Consider the following 13,261-nt stretch of genomic DNA (forward strand, 5'->3'; position numbering starts at 1 on the left):
GCCTGGCCCAAGACAGACCCCCTCCCCCGTCCCTAAAAAAACTCCCTCCAAATCCCTTCCTAGAATAAAACTGAGCAGAGTCTCCATCCTTCTCATCAGATGAGGAGTTCAAGAAACGCTCCGCCTTGTCCTGGCTTCCCAAAGCCTCGCCTGCTCCAGTGCCTCCTCCAGGCCTCTGCGCCACCCACCCGCTGCTCCTGCCTCAGTTCTCTCCAGGCAACCTTGTCAGGCCATTTCCTTCTGGCTTGGTGACAGCCTCAACCCTCAGCCTTCCGACTTCGTCCCGACCCTCTCCCAACACTTCTTTGGCTTTCTTTCTGCCCCCACCCCATTCCTTCCCGGCCTCCCCACCCCCAAACACCGCGTCTCCTCCACTGCTCTCCAGATTTCCCGCCTCCCTCTTCCCCACCTCACCCCCGCAGCGCCCATCAGGTCCCCTCCATCCCATCCATTCCTTGGAGGTCCTGGAGTTCTCCAAGTTCGAGTCCCAGTTCCCTTTTCCTTCCACTACACCGCTGCTTCCCTTCCCTCTTCCCCTAGCACCCCTTCTCTTCTCCACTCCCCTTTCTCTCCCTTCTCCTTCCTCCTTCCCTCTCCTCCTCCCTCCCTTCTTCCTTTGCTCCCTCCCCCCCCCCTCGGCTCTGGCTCCCCTTCCCTCCATCCTCCCTCTCCCCTCTCCCTCCCCGTGCCCCCTCCCCCTTCCTCGCCGCCTCTTCTGCCCTCCCTCCCCAGCTTCCCCGGCCACTCTCCCCCTCGGCGCCCTCCCTTCTCCTCCCTCCTCCTCCCGCTCCCCACCAGCATCAGTATTCCGCTCGCGTCCACGGGACTCTCGGCTGCTCTCGGCGGCTGCCGCACCGTCCGAGCGGGGGCCGGGCCGGGCCGGGCCGGGGCCTGGGGGGGTGGGTGGGGGGAGCGGCGGGGCCGCGGCGGAGGCGGGCGGCGGCCAGGCTGGCAGGCGGCGAGCGCGGAGCGCGGGCGGGCTGCGGGCCGGGCGGGGGCGGAGCCGCGACCCCGAGGACGCCCCCGGCCCAGGCCCCGCGCCCCGAGCGGACCCCGCGGGGCATGCCGCCCCTCGCCGGGAGCCCGGAGCCCGCGGTGAGTCGGAGCGCAGCGCGCGGGGTCGAGGCAAGACAGGGGGCCGGGATGGATAGGGACGCGGATCCAGGATGGGGCCGGATGGGATGGAGACGCAGACCCGGGATGCGGGCCGGGACCTGGACCGGCGCCCCAGGCTGGGCGACCGCAGCTGGCTGCCCGGCTGCGGCCCGGGGCGGGAGACTGCTCCCCCACGCCCTCCTCCCCGCCGCCGGGGGGCGTGCGGGCGATGGGGAGGGGGAGAGGCGGGCACGGGGTTTCCTTGGTGACCGTGCCTGGCAGGAGCGGTTGCCGTGGCAACCGGGGAGAACCGGGGAGTTTGGGAAGTGAACATGGGAAAGCCAAGAGGGGGTGATTGGAGAGGGAGGCGGCCTCAGATCCCACTCCCCATCAACGATCCTTCTCCCTCTGACTGCATGTCTGCCCCTCCCTCCGCTCAGGAACCCCTTTTCCTTGACCGGCATCGGTCCTCAAATCTGCGGTCCTCGCACACGTCTCCCTGGGACCCTTGCTTGCTCGGCGGCGCTATCTCTCTCTCGAGGGGACCTCCCAGTCACTGCTGGCTTCCATCACACCTGTTCTTCTGAGGCCTTCTAACTCCCCCTTATCCGGCCCATCTCCGACCCTTTACCCCCCGGAGTCCCTCCACCCTCCTTCCTGGAGACCCAGCTGGGCCTGTGCTCTTCTAGGCCCCATTCTTCTCCTTGCCATAAGCCCCTAACCTTGCTGGCTGGCTCCTCAACCCAGATCTTTTGGAAGCCCCATTCTGTGACCCTTCTTCCCCCAAAAGTCTGTCTTCCGGTCTCCTCACAGACAGGGTACTCGGATCCCACCCTCCCCTAGACCTCATATTCTCTCCAGAACCCTCTCCTTTCTTCAAACTGTCAACCCTAGGCCAAAGGCTCAGGCTCGGTCCAGGATCCCTCCCTGGTCTCCGTGCTCAGTTTCCCCGGACTCACCTCTTGGGCCAGGGGACCAGCCAGTCTCCCTGCTAGATTCTGAGTCCCTCAATGTTCTTGAGCACCCCTTCCTCTCTAGGAACTCCCACCTCTGACCCATCCTTGCCCTGCAGCTTCGGGTGACTTTCCCTAGGCTGGGGAATCCTCCCGGGGAGCACCCCAGCTGGGCAGTGGCCCTCGCCCCCTCCCCAGCTGGGAGCTGCTGCCGCGCCTCCCTCCACACCACCACCTATTGCTATGCGCCTCACATCCCAAGTCCTGCCGCGCAGCGCCAGACAGGAACTCTGGGCTACAGTGGCAGCTGGTAGTAGCCGATCCAGGCAGCGGTCAGCACCCCTCCCCACGGCTCCTCCCCGCCAAGACCTTGGCCTGCTGGGTCTCCCTCCTTGCTCTCCTTGGAGCATCTATTCCGTGCTCACGGCTGCATTTCTCGGCTTCCTCTTCCCCTTCCCACCTGCCGCCTCCTCTCCCTGGGCCTTCTCTGATTCTTTCTGGTCCTCAGCCACCTGATTATTCAGATACACACAGAAGAAGAGGGAAACCAAAAAGAGACTGTTGGGAGTCATTCAAAAGGGAGTACAGAGATGGAGAGTCAGAGTCAGAGTGAGGAATGACTTCCATACAGACACACATACAAGAGTTCATTGCACAGAATCACAGAATCTCTCTCTCTCTCTCTCTCTCTCTCTCTCTCTCTCTCTCTCTCTCTCACACACACACACACACACACACACACACCACACAAAGGGTTAATTTCCCTTATGGGAAAATTCAGTTGGGAGATGGGAAGGGATACAGATTCCCACTGAGCCAGCACAGAGACCCAGAACCACAGACTCAGGGAGACTGAGACCCATGAACCCCTCTGCTAGAACTAGAAAGCATTCTGCCACCCAGAAGCAGAGAAAAGTCCAAATCAGCCCAGAGGAAAGTGTGCAGTCACCACACACACACCAGGAAAGACGTCCCCACACTTGGAAGCCTGTGCTCACAGAGCCCTGGAGGAAGGACAAAGGCAGAGGCCCTCCTGCGCACATGTTCCTCTGAGAGACAGAGAAGGAGGCCCTGAAGCCGGCCCCACCCACAGTAACTGTAGAGATGAGTAACCCCACTGACCACACTGTGGCAGTGGGGTGCAATTGAAGGGAGGGTGTCACTGCTAGAGGGACACCAGGGTCAGGGAGCTGGCAGCAGGTGCCCCTCAAAACCCCAGAAGCCAGGAGGGAGCTCTGCCAAGATCTGTCACACCAGAGGACAGTGGAAGTGAGACCTCAGGCTCCAAGGGCCCCTAACAGCTGGCAGGCAGAGCGCAGGCGCAACATCAGAGTCCACGTGGAAGCTGCTCTGCTGCAGAGGACGCTCTGTGTGGCCTCTTGCATAGATGCCCTGGCTCAGGCTTGGACCATACTTTCCAATCAGGGCCTCCTCCCCCAGCATCAGTGGCCTCCCCATCTTCTCAGTGACCACCCCGTCTTCTCTGCTAGGTTTTAGGCGTCACCTTGCCTCCATCTATCTTCTCTTTCCAGGGGCTGGCACCTTCCTGGATACCTGTCAGCCTTTTCTGGTGCCAGCACTGGGAGGTCCAGCCCCCATTTCTGCTTCCTTTCTGGGGTCTCCCAAGTCCCTGACTTGTCCCTGTGCCTGGCCAGGAGGGTGGTGCACCTATGACAAGCCAGGCAGGACTGCGTAGTGAGACTCTATCCCCAAACAACAGGTGTTTAAAGAGCAAGAGAGGGAAGTGATGGGGCAGGGAAAGAAGCTGCCACCTCCTGTGCCAAGGACAGAAAGAGCCCTTAACTGGAGAAGTGCCCACGTGCAGGTTCCCAAGGTTGGGATCTGCCCGGAGCCCTGCAAGAAGCTACTATGTCATGTATGATCTGCCTTCCTCCACTGACTGTCACCAGGGTACCAACCACACACCCAACAGTTCCATTCCCTGTGTCAGCTCACGCCAGTGGCATGCGAGGCTTCCCTGGGGGGTAAGGACAACTGTATCTTTGAGTGGGATTGGAGAACAGGAGCCCTGGGGACACAGGAAGATTGTCACTTGGTCTCACCGCTAGGTCAGGGGGCAGATGCTGGGCCCTTTGCTGAGGTGACCATGGCCAGCCTGTACTAGTTCACCCATGTTCTCTCTGGAGCCCTGTAGGGAACATATGCTTAGGTTGAAGCTTCAGGGTGCCTCCTCCCTGCTGAGAAGAAGCCTTTTGCCTTCATTTCCTGGTCCTGAGGCTAGGGTGGTTTTGCCAGGCAGAGGATGGCAAGAGAGTTAACTACAGTGGCAGGATGCCCCTTGTTGCCTGGAAACACACACTAGGCTGTTGTCATGGTAGGTGGAGATGAAAGAGCTGCAAAGACCTAGAGATGGGCAAGGAGGGCTGTGGTATAGAACAGGCAGGAGCCCATCCCAGAGCTGTGAGGAGCTGGGGCAGCAGCAAGGTCCCAGCTTTGTGAGCTTAGTCCCAGAGGGAGTTCTTGTCTAGACTCTGCAGGGAAAGTGGGAAGCTCCATGGGGCGCTGGGGGAGGAGCAGAAGGAAGCTGGCCTGCTCTTGCCTGGCTAGGACATGAGCCTGGTGTAGTCATAGCAGCATTCGGGGGCGCCTCCAGAGCCAGCCCTGTGCCAAGATTCATGGGGATTCCCTCCACTTCTTGTAGTAACCCTAGAAGGGAGACACTGCCATCACGTCAAGTCTGACAGGAGAAACTGGAGCCCATACATAGGAGGTGCCTTCTCCCAGTGGCCTCCCCCACCCTGCAGACTGCCATGTCAGCTGCAACCTCTGCTTTACACAGCAGATCAGAGGCCCAGAGTTGGGAAAGTCGTGGACATTTGGATTTCTAAAAAGACATTAAGAATCTTATCCTGGCCTGGTGGCACTGACTGGTCATCTCAGCCACTTGGGAGGCTGAGGGGGGAGGATGACAAATTCAAAGCTGCTCTAGACCACTTAGCAAGACCCTGTCTCAAGATAACAAAAAAGAGGAGGGACTGAACGGATGGTGGTGAGGCACCCTTTAATCCCAGCACCTGGGAAACAGAGGCAGGCAGATCTCTGAGTTTGAGGCCAGCCTGGCTGCATAAGAGAAATTCGGTCTCTAAAACAAAAACAAAACAAATATATCCCCTTCTTTGAGCTGGAGAGCTGGTTCAGTGGTTAAGAGCATGTCTTGTGTTTGCAAATGACCTATATTTGATTCCCAGCACTCACATTGAGGCTTACCACCACCCTGGTCACCAAGCATGAGTGTAGTACACAGACATACATGTTGGCAAAACAAAATAGTAAAAATTAATCCAGAAAAAAATTAAAAAGAGGACTGGGGCATAGCTCAGAGGTAAAACAAGTACCTAGAGTGTTCTGAGGGCATGGCTTCATGGTAGAGCCCCTGCCTAGAATCCCCCAGTGAGGGGCTGGGGTGTGGCTTCATGGTAGAGCCCCTGCCTAGAATCCTTCAGGGAGAGGCTGGGGTGTGGTCAGAGGTAGAGCCCCTGACTAGAATCTCCCAGTGAGGGGCTGGGGTGTGGTCAGTGATAGAGCCCTGCCTAGAGTCCCCCAGTGAGGGACTGGGGTGTGGCTCAGTGGTAAGAATATCTACCTAGAATCTCCCAGTGGGCACATGACTCAACAGTGGAATACCTGTCTAGAATCTACCAGTAAGTGAAGCTGGGAGTGTGGCTTAGTGTTAAAATGCTTGCCTATAGGCAAGAAGCCCTGAGGTCAATTCTTAGTGCTTAATACTCTTTTAAGATTCACGTGTGTATGTGGACATATATGCAGACATAACATACACAGATGGTTGGGAGCTGCCGTGGGGGTGCTAGGAACTGAACCTGGGTCCATTTCAAAAGCAGCAATTACTCTTAGCCACTGAACCCATGTCTCCAGCCCCTTAATACTTTATTACATTTAACTATTATATGTATTTAGCTATTGGGATTGTTCATGTAGAGGTCAGAAGACAGCTGGTGTGTGTCTTTTCTTTCCTTTCACTCCATGGGCTCCAGGATGGAGCTCAGTTCCTCAGGTATGGCTAAGCCTGCTAAGCCACCTCAGCAGCCCCAATCCTCAATGCTTAAAACAACAGCAGGAAGGTCCCATAACTTGGAGCTCTCTGTCTCTCGTTTGCTCATGCCCATAAACCCCGAGAGGGCTGGATGCTCGGGCTGATTGTGGTGGTGGAGGTTTGAGCTTTGACAGTCTGTGTGTTGGGGGTCTCTTGTAGGAAGAGACCCAGACTGTGTTCCAGGGGATCCACTCTCCAACAAATGGACAGTTCTGCTCATTCGGAAATAATGGAATTACCTACGGGCCAAGGGCCGAGTCATGGAATGAGGGAAAGCTGTGTTTCTCCCCAGCGAGAGTCTTCACTTTTCCAAGAGTCTAAGGCAGGGAGATTGCCATGAGCTTGAGGTCAGCCTGGGTCACGTAGTAAGACCTAAATAAAGAAATAGATATGAATGGTATGTTTGAATGAAGCTACTGTCGAGGGCCTGCACTGCGCCTGTCATCTTGAATGTCCACCAAACAGTGTCATCTTTATAGACTGTCAGGGAGGGGTCACTAAGTCTGGGCTCCATCGGGCTCCTACACACCCCCTCTCCCTCCCAGGAGACAGTCGGAGAAATGAAGGAAAGTGTTTACTTACAAACAGGTCTTATCAGGAGCCCACTGAAGAAATAGGATGTCCCCTGTGAACAGGTAAGGCCTTGGTCCACCCCTTTCCAGGGACACATGGTGGCAGGTTAAGTTCAAACACAGCCTACACTGAGCCACAGCCTCCCGTTGCCCTGGACAGCGGGTGGGGGCTTTCATTCTTCCTCTCGCAGGCGTGGATAGTGGGGGGTGTGCGATACTGATGGCCTCTGGCTGCCATTTTAGGAAACACAGAACCCTCATCCTTGGAGCCTGCATGGAGGAGCCCCAGGCAGTTGGGATGCTCATGTGTGTCTGGAAAAGTCTGCTGGGGCTCTCAGGTCTTTCGGACTTTCCTGACTGTCACTGCTGTCTCTGGTTTGTCCTTCTCTTTGAGACAAGTTTGACTCAAACCTGCCAGTTCTCTTGCCCCTGTCTGCCAAACGTTGATGACAGGATATGGAGCAGCCCAACAAGCTGCTAGGCACAGCACTCCACAGAAAATACGAGCGCATAACCCAGAAACAGGCCCAGTAGCCTTCTCAAGAGACTGTCGAGGCCACCTGCTCAGGCCTCAGCAATAACCATGCTTTCAGTGGCCTTTCCTGCCAAAGCTTCAGGTGTAATCATTTCCTCTCGATCACAGGAAGAGGGGTCTGGAAGCCTGGATTGTGTGGGGGTGTCCTCATACATATTGGCCACACCACCAGGCTTCAGAATGACAGCAAACTGGGCTGTCATGGCTCTGCCGCATGGGCTTCGGGTAGGACAGGAGACCATGTCCCACCATGCTATGGGAACTGAAATAGAGATGGCTTCCGCCATGGTCGGCCACACCAAGCCGTCTTTCCTGCTACCACATGTAAATCCTCCTCATCTGGATGACAAACTCAGGCCGGGTGTGGCAGCATACGCCCATCATCATGGCTCACAGAAGGCTGAGGCAGGAGAATTTCAAACTGAAGCTCAGCCTGCAGTCACAGTGGCCAGCTGTGGTTGGTGGTCCCCAGGTTCCATTATGGAGCTGGGACATTTCTGTCACTCCAGAACTCTGTGGGACGGGGCTGTGATAGGATTTTTATAGTTGCCCTGCTCCGTAGAAGGTAGGTCCCTGCCTTGCTGCTGAGTCCCCATCCCTAACCTCCAGCTCTCTGCTCGTTCATGCCCAGGAGAGGCAGTGAGGGAAGGACAGCAAGGCCAGATTGATGACAGCCCAGGGCAAGAGCCTGCCACATTTTTTTCTTTTTGCTATTATTTTGAGGCAGGGTCTTCTGCAATCCAGACTGACTTTACACTCCCTGTAGTGCTGAGAATGACCTTGAACTCCTGACCCTCGAGCCTTTCCTTCCCAAGCTAGGGCAAGAGGCGCGTGCCATGCCTCCCTGTGTGGTTTATTCAGATGGAACAGACTGGCTCCTGATCGCTAGGTAAGCGCCCTCCAACCGAGCCACACCCCCAGCCTGTTTGTTTGTTGTTTCTTATTTAGAAAGGGTTGAGACAGGATCTTGCTATACAACCAAGATTGGCCTGGAACTCAGAGAAATCCTCCTGCCTCCACCTCCTGAGTGCTAAGGTCAGGCTTGAACCAACAAACTCAGGCTTCATCTTCCTTTTCTGAGTCTCTTGCCTCTCTGCTGGGCTGTGTGTCCCAACTGCCCAGCACAGCAAAGGTTGGGCCGATGGTTACGTCTCTACCCTTGCGCAGCTGCATGCCCTGTGTATCTCCCTGATGGTTATTCTGTTCCTCGCCTCTTCTGTCTCTTGGTGCTGCTGGTTTTGCTCGTTTACTGTCTTTTCGTCCTTCACCCTCCTGTCACCTCAGCTCTAGACACAGCCCCCTCTTCCCCTTGCCTCAGCTCTGACTTCTAGGCAAAAGAGATGTTCCCCAGGGCTCAGTTACCTGTCCCTCCCTGTAACTGTTCCCAGTAGCCTGCTTGGGATGAAGGAAGCCAGCACCCACCTCCTTCATTACCTCTGCACTCAAGCTGGGCTCCACAGACCAGAGAGGAGTGTGTGAACAACATGCACACAGCATGTCCCTCTGCACACCTGGGTCCCTCCACCTGACATGTCCTCCTCCCATCACTGCATTCTGGCTTGTGCCCTGGGTCTCCTGGCTTCTGCTGGGACAGCCCTACCTGACTGGAGGAGACTCCTGCACACTCTTGACCCCACCCTGGCTCATACTCTCGTGCGAGTCAGTGTGGTGTACCTCTGCCCTGTGTACTCAGTGGTGTGAACCCAGATGCCAGCATGAGAGGAGAGGTCAAGGATCTGCTCCCTGTCACCTTCCCATAGGAGTCTGACAGATGAGAGACCAGGAAATTGCTACATATAGAGGCTTGGTGACATGTCACCAGAACAGACAGCGGAGTTGGGGGAGATCATAGCCCAAGGCAGGGAGAAGCCAGGGCAAAGCCAGGCCCACTGCCATGGCTTTCTGAAGGGAAGACAGCTCCTGCTGCAGATAGGCCATCACTGTGTGCTGTGGACACTAGCTGTGCTGGGGACACCTGAGTGGCCCTGGGCTCCTAGCACCAATGCTCAGGGCTGTGTGGAGAGCCCTGGGCACGGGGACATGCAGTGGCTGAGAGGGACAGGTCTGCATTTATCTCCTCCTGCCCTGAGCCCATGCCTCTGCCCCTCCCCCAGCCTTGCTTATGACTGCTGTCTAGGAAGAAGTGTTCCGCTGTCCGGCTGTGCCACCTTTCCACCCACCTGTCCTTTAGCTCCGGCCTCCATCCCTCTTGCTACCATACAACAGTTTCCTGTCTTCACCTGACTCGGGCACCGGAGTGTGGCCAACAGGTGCTTCCTGCCCCCCTTTTCTCCTCACCCCGCCTCTCCTGGGCCCCTGAGTTCTGATCTGCCATCTGCCTGAATCCTCTCAGGCACTGTGCCCAAGACATGTCCCTGAGCTGGGCTGGGCGGCAGCGGTGTCGATGAGGGCTTAGCACCTTGTTTGAGCACCTGACTCTAGGAATCTCTAGTCTCTGTCCTCAGCCCCACTCCATCCTGCTCAGCTGTCTGACTTCTCTGTTCCTCAGGCTCTGCCCATTCAAGGTCTGGCCAGGGCATGGTCCCTAGTCACAGTCCTGCCTGGCCATAGCCAGTGTCTCAGACCCTCTGAGTCTGCATCACCTGAGATCTGTAAGTGGGACCATGGCTGACCCCCACGGGCTATGCTGGGCACCCTGGAACTAAAAAGGATGGAGAGGGCTGTAGCTGGCTACTGGTGGACTCATTGGCTGGCTTCCACCCCAGTGACCTCTGGGGGACTTACCACTGTGGTCTCTGGAGTCCCATGACTCCCCGAGGATCCATAGGCTTGTTAGTAAGCGAGCCCAGCCAAGTAGGTGGATTCTGGGACAACCTGGATGGCATGTGTCTGTGTGTCTGTCTGTGTGTGTGTGTGTGTGTGTGTGAGAGAGAGAGAGAGAGAGAGAGAGAGAGAGAGAGAGAGAGAGAGAGAGAGAGAGACCTGTGAAAGCCAGAAGTCAGCCTCGGTGTTCCTCAGATCCGCACTGTGGATTTAGTTTTTTATAGTTTGGGTTTGGTTTTTGGTTTTCCTTTTTTTTAGCATTTGTTTGTCATTGTGTGCGTGTGCACATGCGGTCAGAGGACAGCTTGCGGAAGTCTGTCCCCCTCCATCAAACTCAGATCCCCAGGCAAGCTGCAGGCAGCTTTACCCACTAAGCCACCTCATCAACCTCATGCACCTTGTTTTAAAGCAAGGTCTTTCACTGGCCCAGAGCTCAGGTATTTGACTAGACTGGCTGACTGCAAGCGCAAGGATCCCGGCTCCACCCTCTCAGTCCTGGGGTGACCAAGTCTAATTTCTTTACATGGCTTCTGGCAACGGAACTCAACAAGCACGTTACCCATGGGACTTTCATCTAAGTCATATATGTGTGTGTGTGCATGCATGTGTGTGCGTGCATGCGTGTGTGCATATGTGTGCATGCACACGCATGTGTATGTGCGTGCATGTGCATGCATGTGTGTGTGTGCGCGCATGCGCGCGCACGCATTAGCAGTACTTGAAATGGAACCTTGGACTTTTTGCAGACTAGGCAGGAGCTCTACCACTGAGCCACACCCCCAGCCCATTGCTGGTGTAGTCTAGACAGTGCTTTACTGCTGAGCTATGCCTCAGCCCTCCCCCCCCCCTTTAAAGGCAGAATCTCATTAAGTTGCCCAGGCTGGCCTTGAACTTGCCATTTTTCTACTCAGCCTCTGCATAGCTAGGATAGCAAGCCTGTGCCTCTATGCCTAGCTTCTTTTTAAACTCTACAGTCAACGTTGAGCCAGTGTCTAGACCTATCTGGGCCTCAGTTCTGAGAGGGCTGCTGCCCAGAGAACAGCTTTTTCCTCAAGAAACACTGCAGAAGGGTGTTGTGTCTGTGCTGGTAATGTACCCTGGGGGTGCTGCTGTGTGCGGTGAGCCTGTGCCTGGAACTAGCTCAGGTGCACACTCAGAAAAAGCAGCTAGCCTGTGCTCCAGCTGCTCTAGTTTGGTCAGCAAGGAGCTCCATGATTCTGGTTCCAAGCAAGGACGAGACTCCCTAGTTACAAGTTATTTGGAGAATAATAATCGCACAGAAATGTATTGGGATCTAGCAAACCAGGTGGCACTGTGGCAGGGAGGGAAGGAAGGAGACATGGGACACAGATGTTCAGCCAAAGGCAGTGACCTCCTGTGGACAGGTGAAGACCTCAGGTGGGAGGATGTCCCAGGCTGGTGTGTCTGACTTGAGCAATCTTACAGTGTACCCGGACTGGTTGGCAGGTGTGTCTGTGACAAGAAGCGGAGATATAACCCAGAAAATGTGCACAGCCTAATGTCCACAGCAACGTGTCCATCCCTTCTCTCACCTGGAACTTGCTGGGCGTACCAGGCTCCGTCACAGGTCTCAAAACCAGAGACCAAAGCAGACGTGGCCGCCACTCTCGGCGAATGTGTTTTCCAGTAGATGTGGTCTGAGAGGTCAGATGGCAGCTTACAGAGGGAGGAAGAAAAGGCACCGGGCATCGTCCACTGAGAATGCGACATCACAGAGGGTGCAGGCAGAGGGAAGAGCAGCCACAGAGCCGCCCCTGACCCCCAGGCTGGTGCTCAGCCCTCCTAGCGAGGTCGGAGCAGAGGCCGAATGAGGAGTGGGGGCTTCACCTTTGTATGAGAGCCCTAAGCAGCACAGGGTGGGATCTGGCTGCTGTGTTAACAGGGTCCCTCTGGCCACCTGTGGAGCCAGACACAGTGTGGAGGACAACAGAAGTCCAGGAAGATCGAGGTGGTTGTCAGCTCAGGAGCTAGCTGCGCGTGAGCTGAGCTGTAGCGTGAGCTCTCTAGTGTGGAGAAGGAGCGCCTATGTTCAGTACTCTTCCCACCTCCAGCCACTCCGGGAGGTCACCTGTATTAGCATCCTCACAGTGGAGGACACCAGAACTCGGAAACTGAGGCCAGATGAAGAAAAGGCAGATTCGGGAATCCAACGCAGAGCTCTAAGTGGCACTACTTTCACTTGCGAGCCTTGTACCCATGCATAAACATTTGTTGGCATCTGATTCGGTGCCTGGCACATAGTACGGGCCTCAGAAACAGGTTTTAGATAGAGGAATGTGATAGGCAGAGACAAAGGGACGGATGGGTAGATGGACGGATGGATGGATGGACGGACGGACGGATGGGTGGATGATGGGAAATAAATGAATACAGGCATATATGGATGGTTAGAGAGATATAAATGCATAGATGAACAAATAAATGGATAAAGAATGGAGAGATAGCTAAAGGGATGGATGAATGGTTACAGAGATAAGTGAATTTACGGATGGATGATGGGTGGACAAAGAGGGAGGAATAGACAGGTGGATGGAAGGATAGATATATGGAGAGTGGATGGAATGACGGACAGATGAGTAGTGTGGGTGTGTGGATTGGATGGATGGATCCACAGATGAGGGAGTGGGTGGGTGAGTCTACGTGGTTGGTAGATGAATGTAGTGTGGAGAGTGGAAGGAAGAATGGATAGGAGAGATACATGAAGTGGATAAGCAGTAGCTTCCCAGCCTGTTCTGCAGAGGGCACCCGGAGGTGGCTGTCAGGCTGTAGATGAGGAGCACCAGGGGTAGCTTTCTTTGTGGCAAGAATGAGTGCTGGCCCCAAGTGAAAGACAGGGTGATGGTAATATGGGCCTAAGTTGACTGGCATAGATTGGGTAATATATTGAAACGGGGTCGAATCAGTGACTGTATGAGGAAGTGGGGGTCCTAGAGCAGACACATGGGTGCCTAGAGCCAGGATGGACCCTGAGGATGCAGGAGGGACATCTTGGTCCAGTGGCATGGAGTCCATGTGGCCCAGCCTGGTTCTGCAGCTGAGGCTGCTGTGTGTGTGCCACGAGGCTCTAGCTTGGCACAGTCCAAAGCCCTCTCCCCTGGCAGCACAGCCGCCAACCTTCCTCCCCCGCTTCCCCCGACCTTCCCTGACTGCCCAGAACCAACGGGTTAATTAGATAACGGAGCCTTTGATTAGCGGGGGAGGGGGAGGCCACCCCCTGGCTGAGCTAGCC

The 13,261-nt window shown here is 55.8% G+C and overlaps 1 protein-coding gene across 1 annotated transcript in view; it reads left to right on the plus strand.

The window, feature by feature from the left end:
- The first annotated feature begins 950 nt into the window (after positions 1-950).
- Positions 951-13,261, plus strand: part of Lrrc4b (leucine rich repeat containing 4B) — a 31,467-nt gene continuing 19,156 nt past the window's right edge. The window contains exon 1 of the mRNA XM_057761039.1: positions 951-1,095. The gene's annotated coding sequence lies outside the window, so the exon portion shown is untranslated. The remainder of the gene's footprint in view (positions 1,096-13,261) is intronic.

Source organism: Chionomys nivalis, assembly GCF_950005125.1.
Source record: "Chionomys nivalis chromosome 23 unlocalized genomic scaffold, mChiNiv1.1 SUPER_23_unloc_1, whole genome shotgun sequence".
NCBI lineage: Eukaryota > Metazoa > Chordata > Mammalia > Rodentia > Cricetidae > Chionomys > Chionomys nivalis.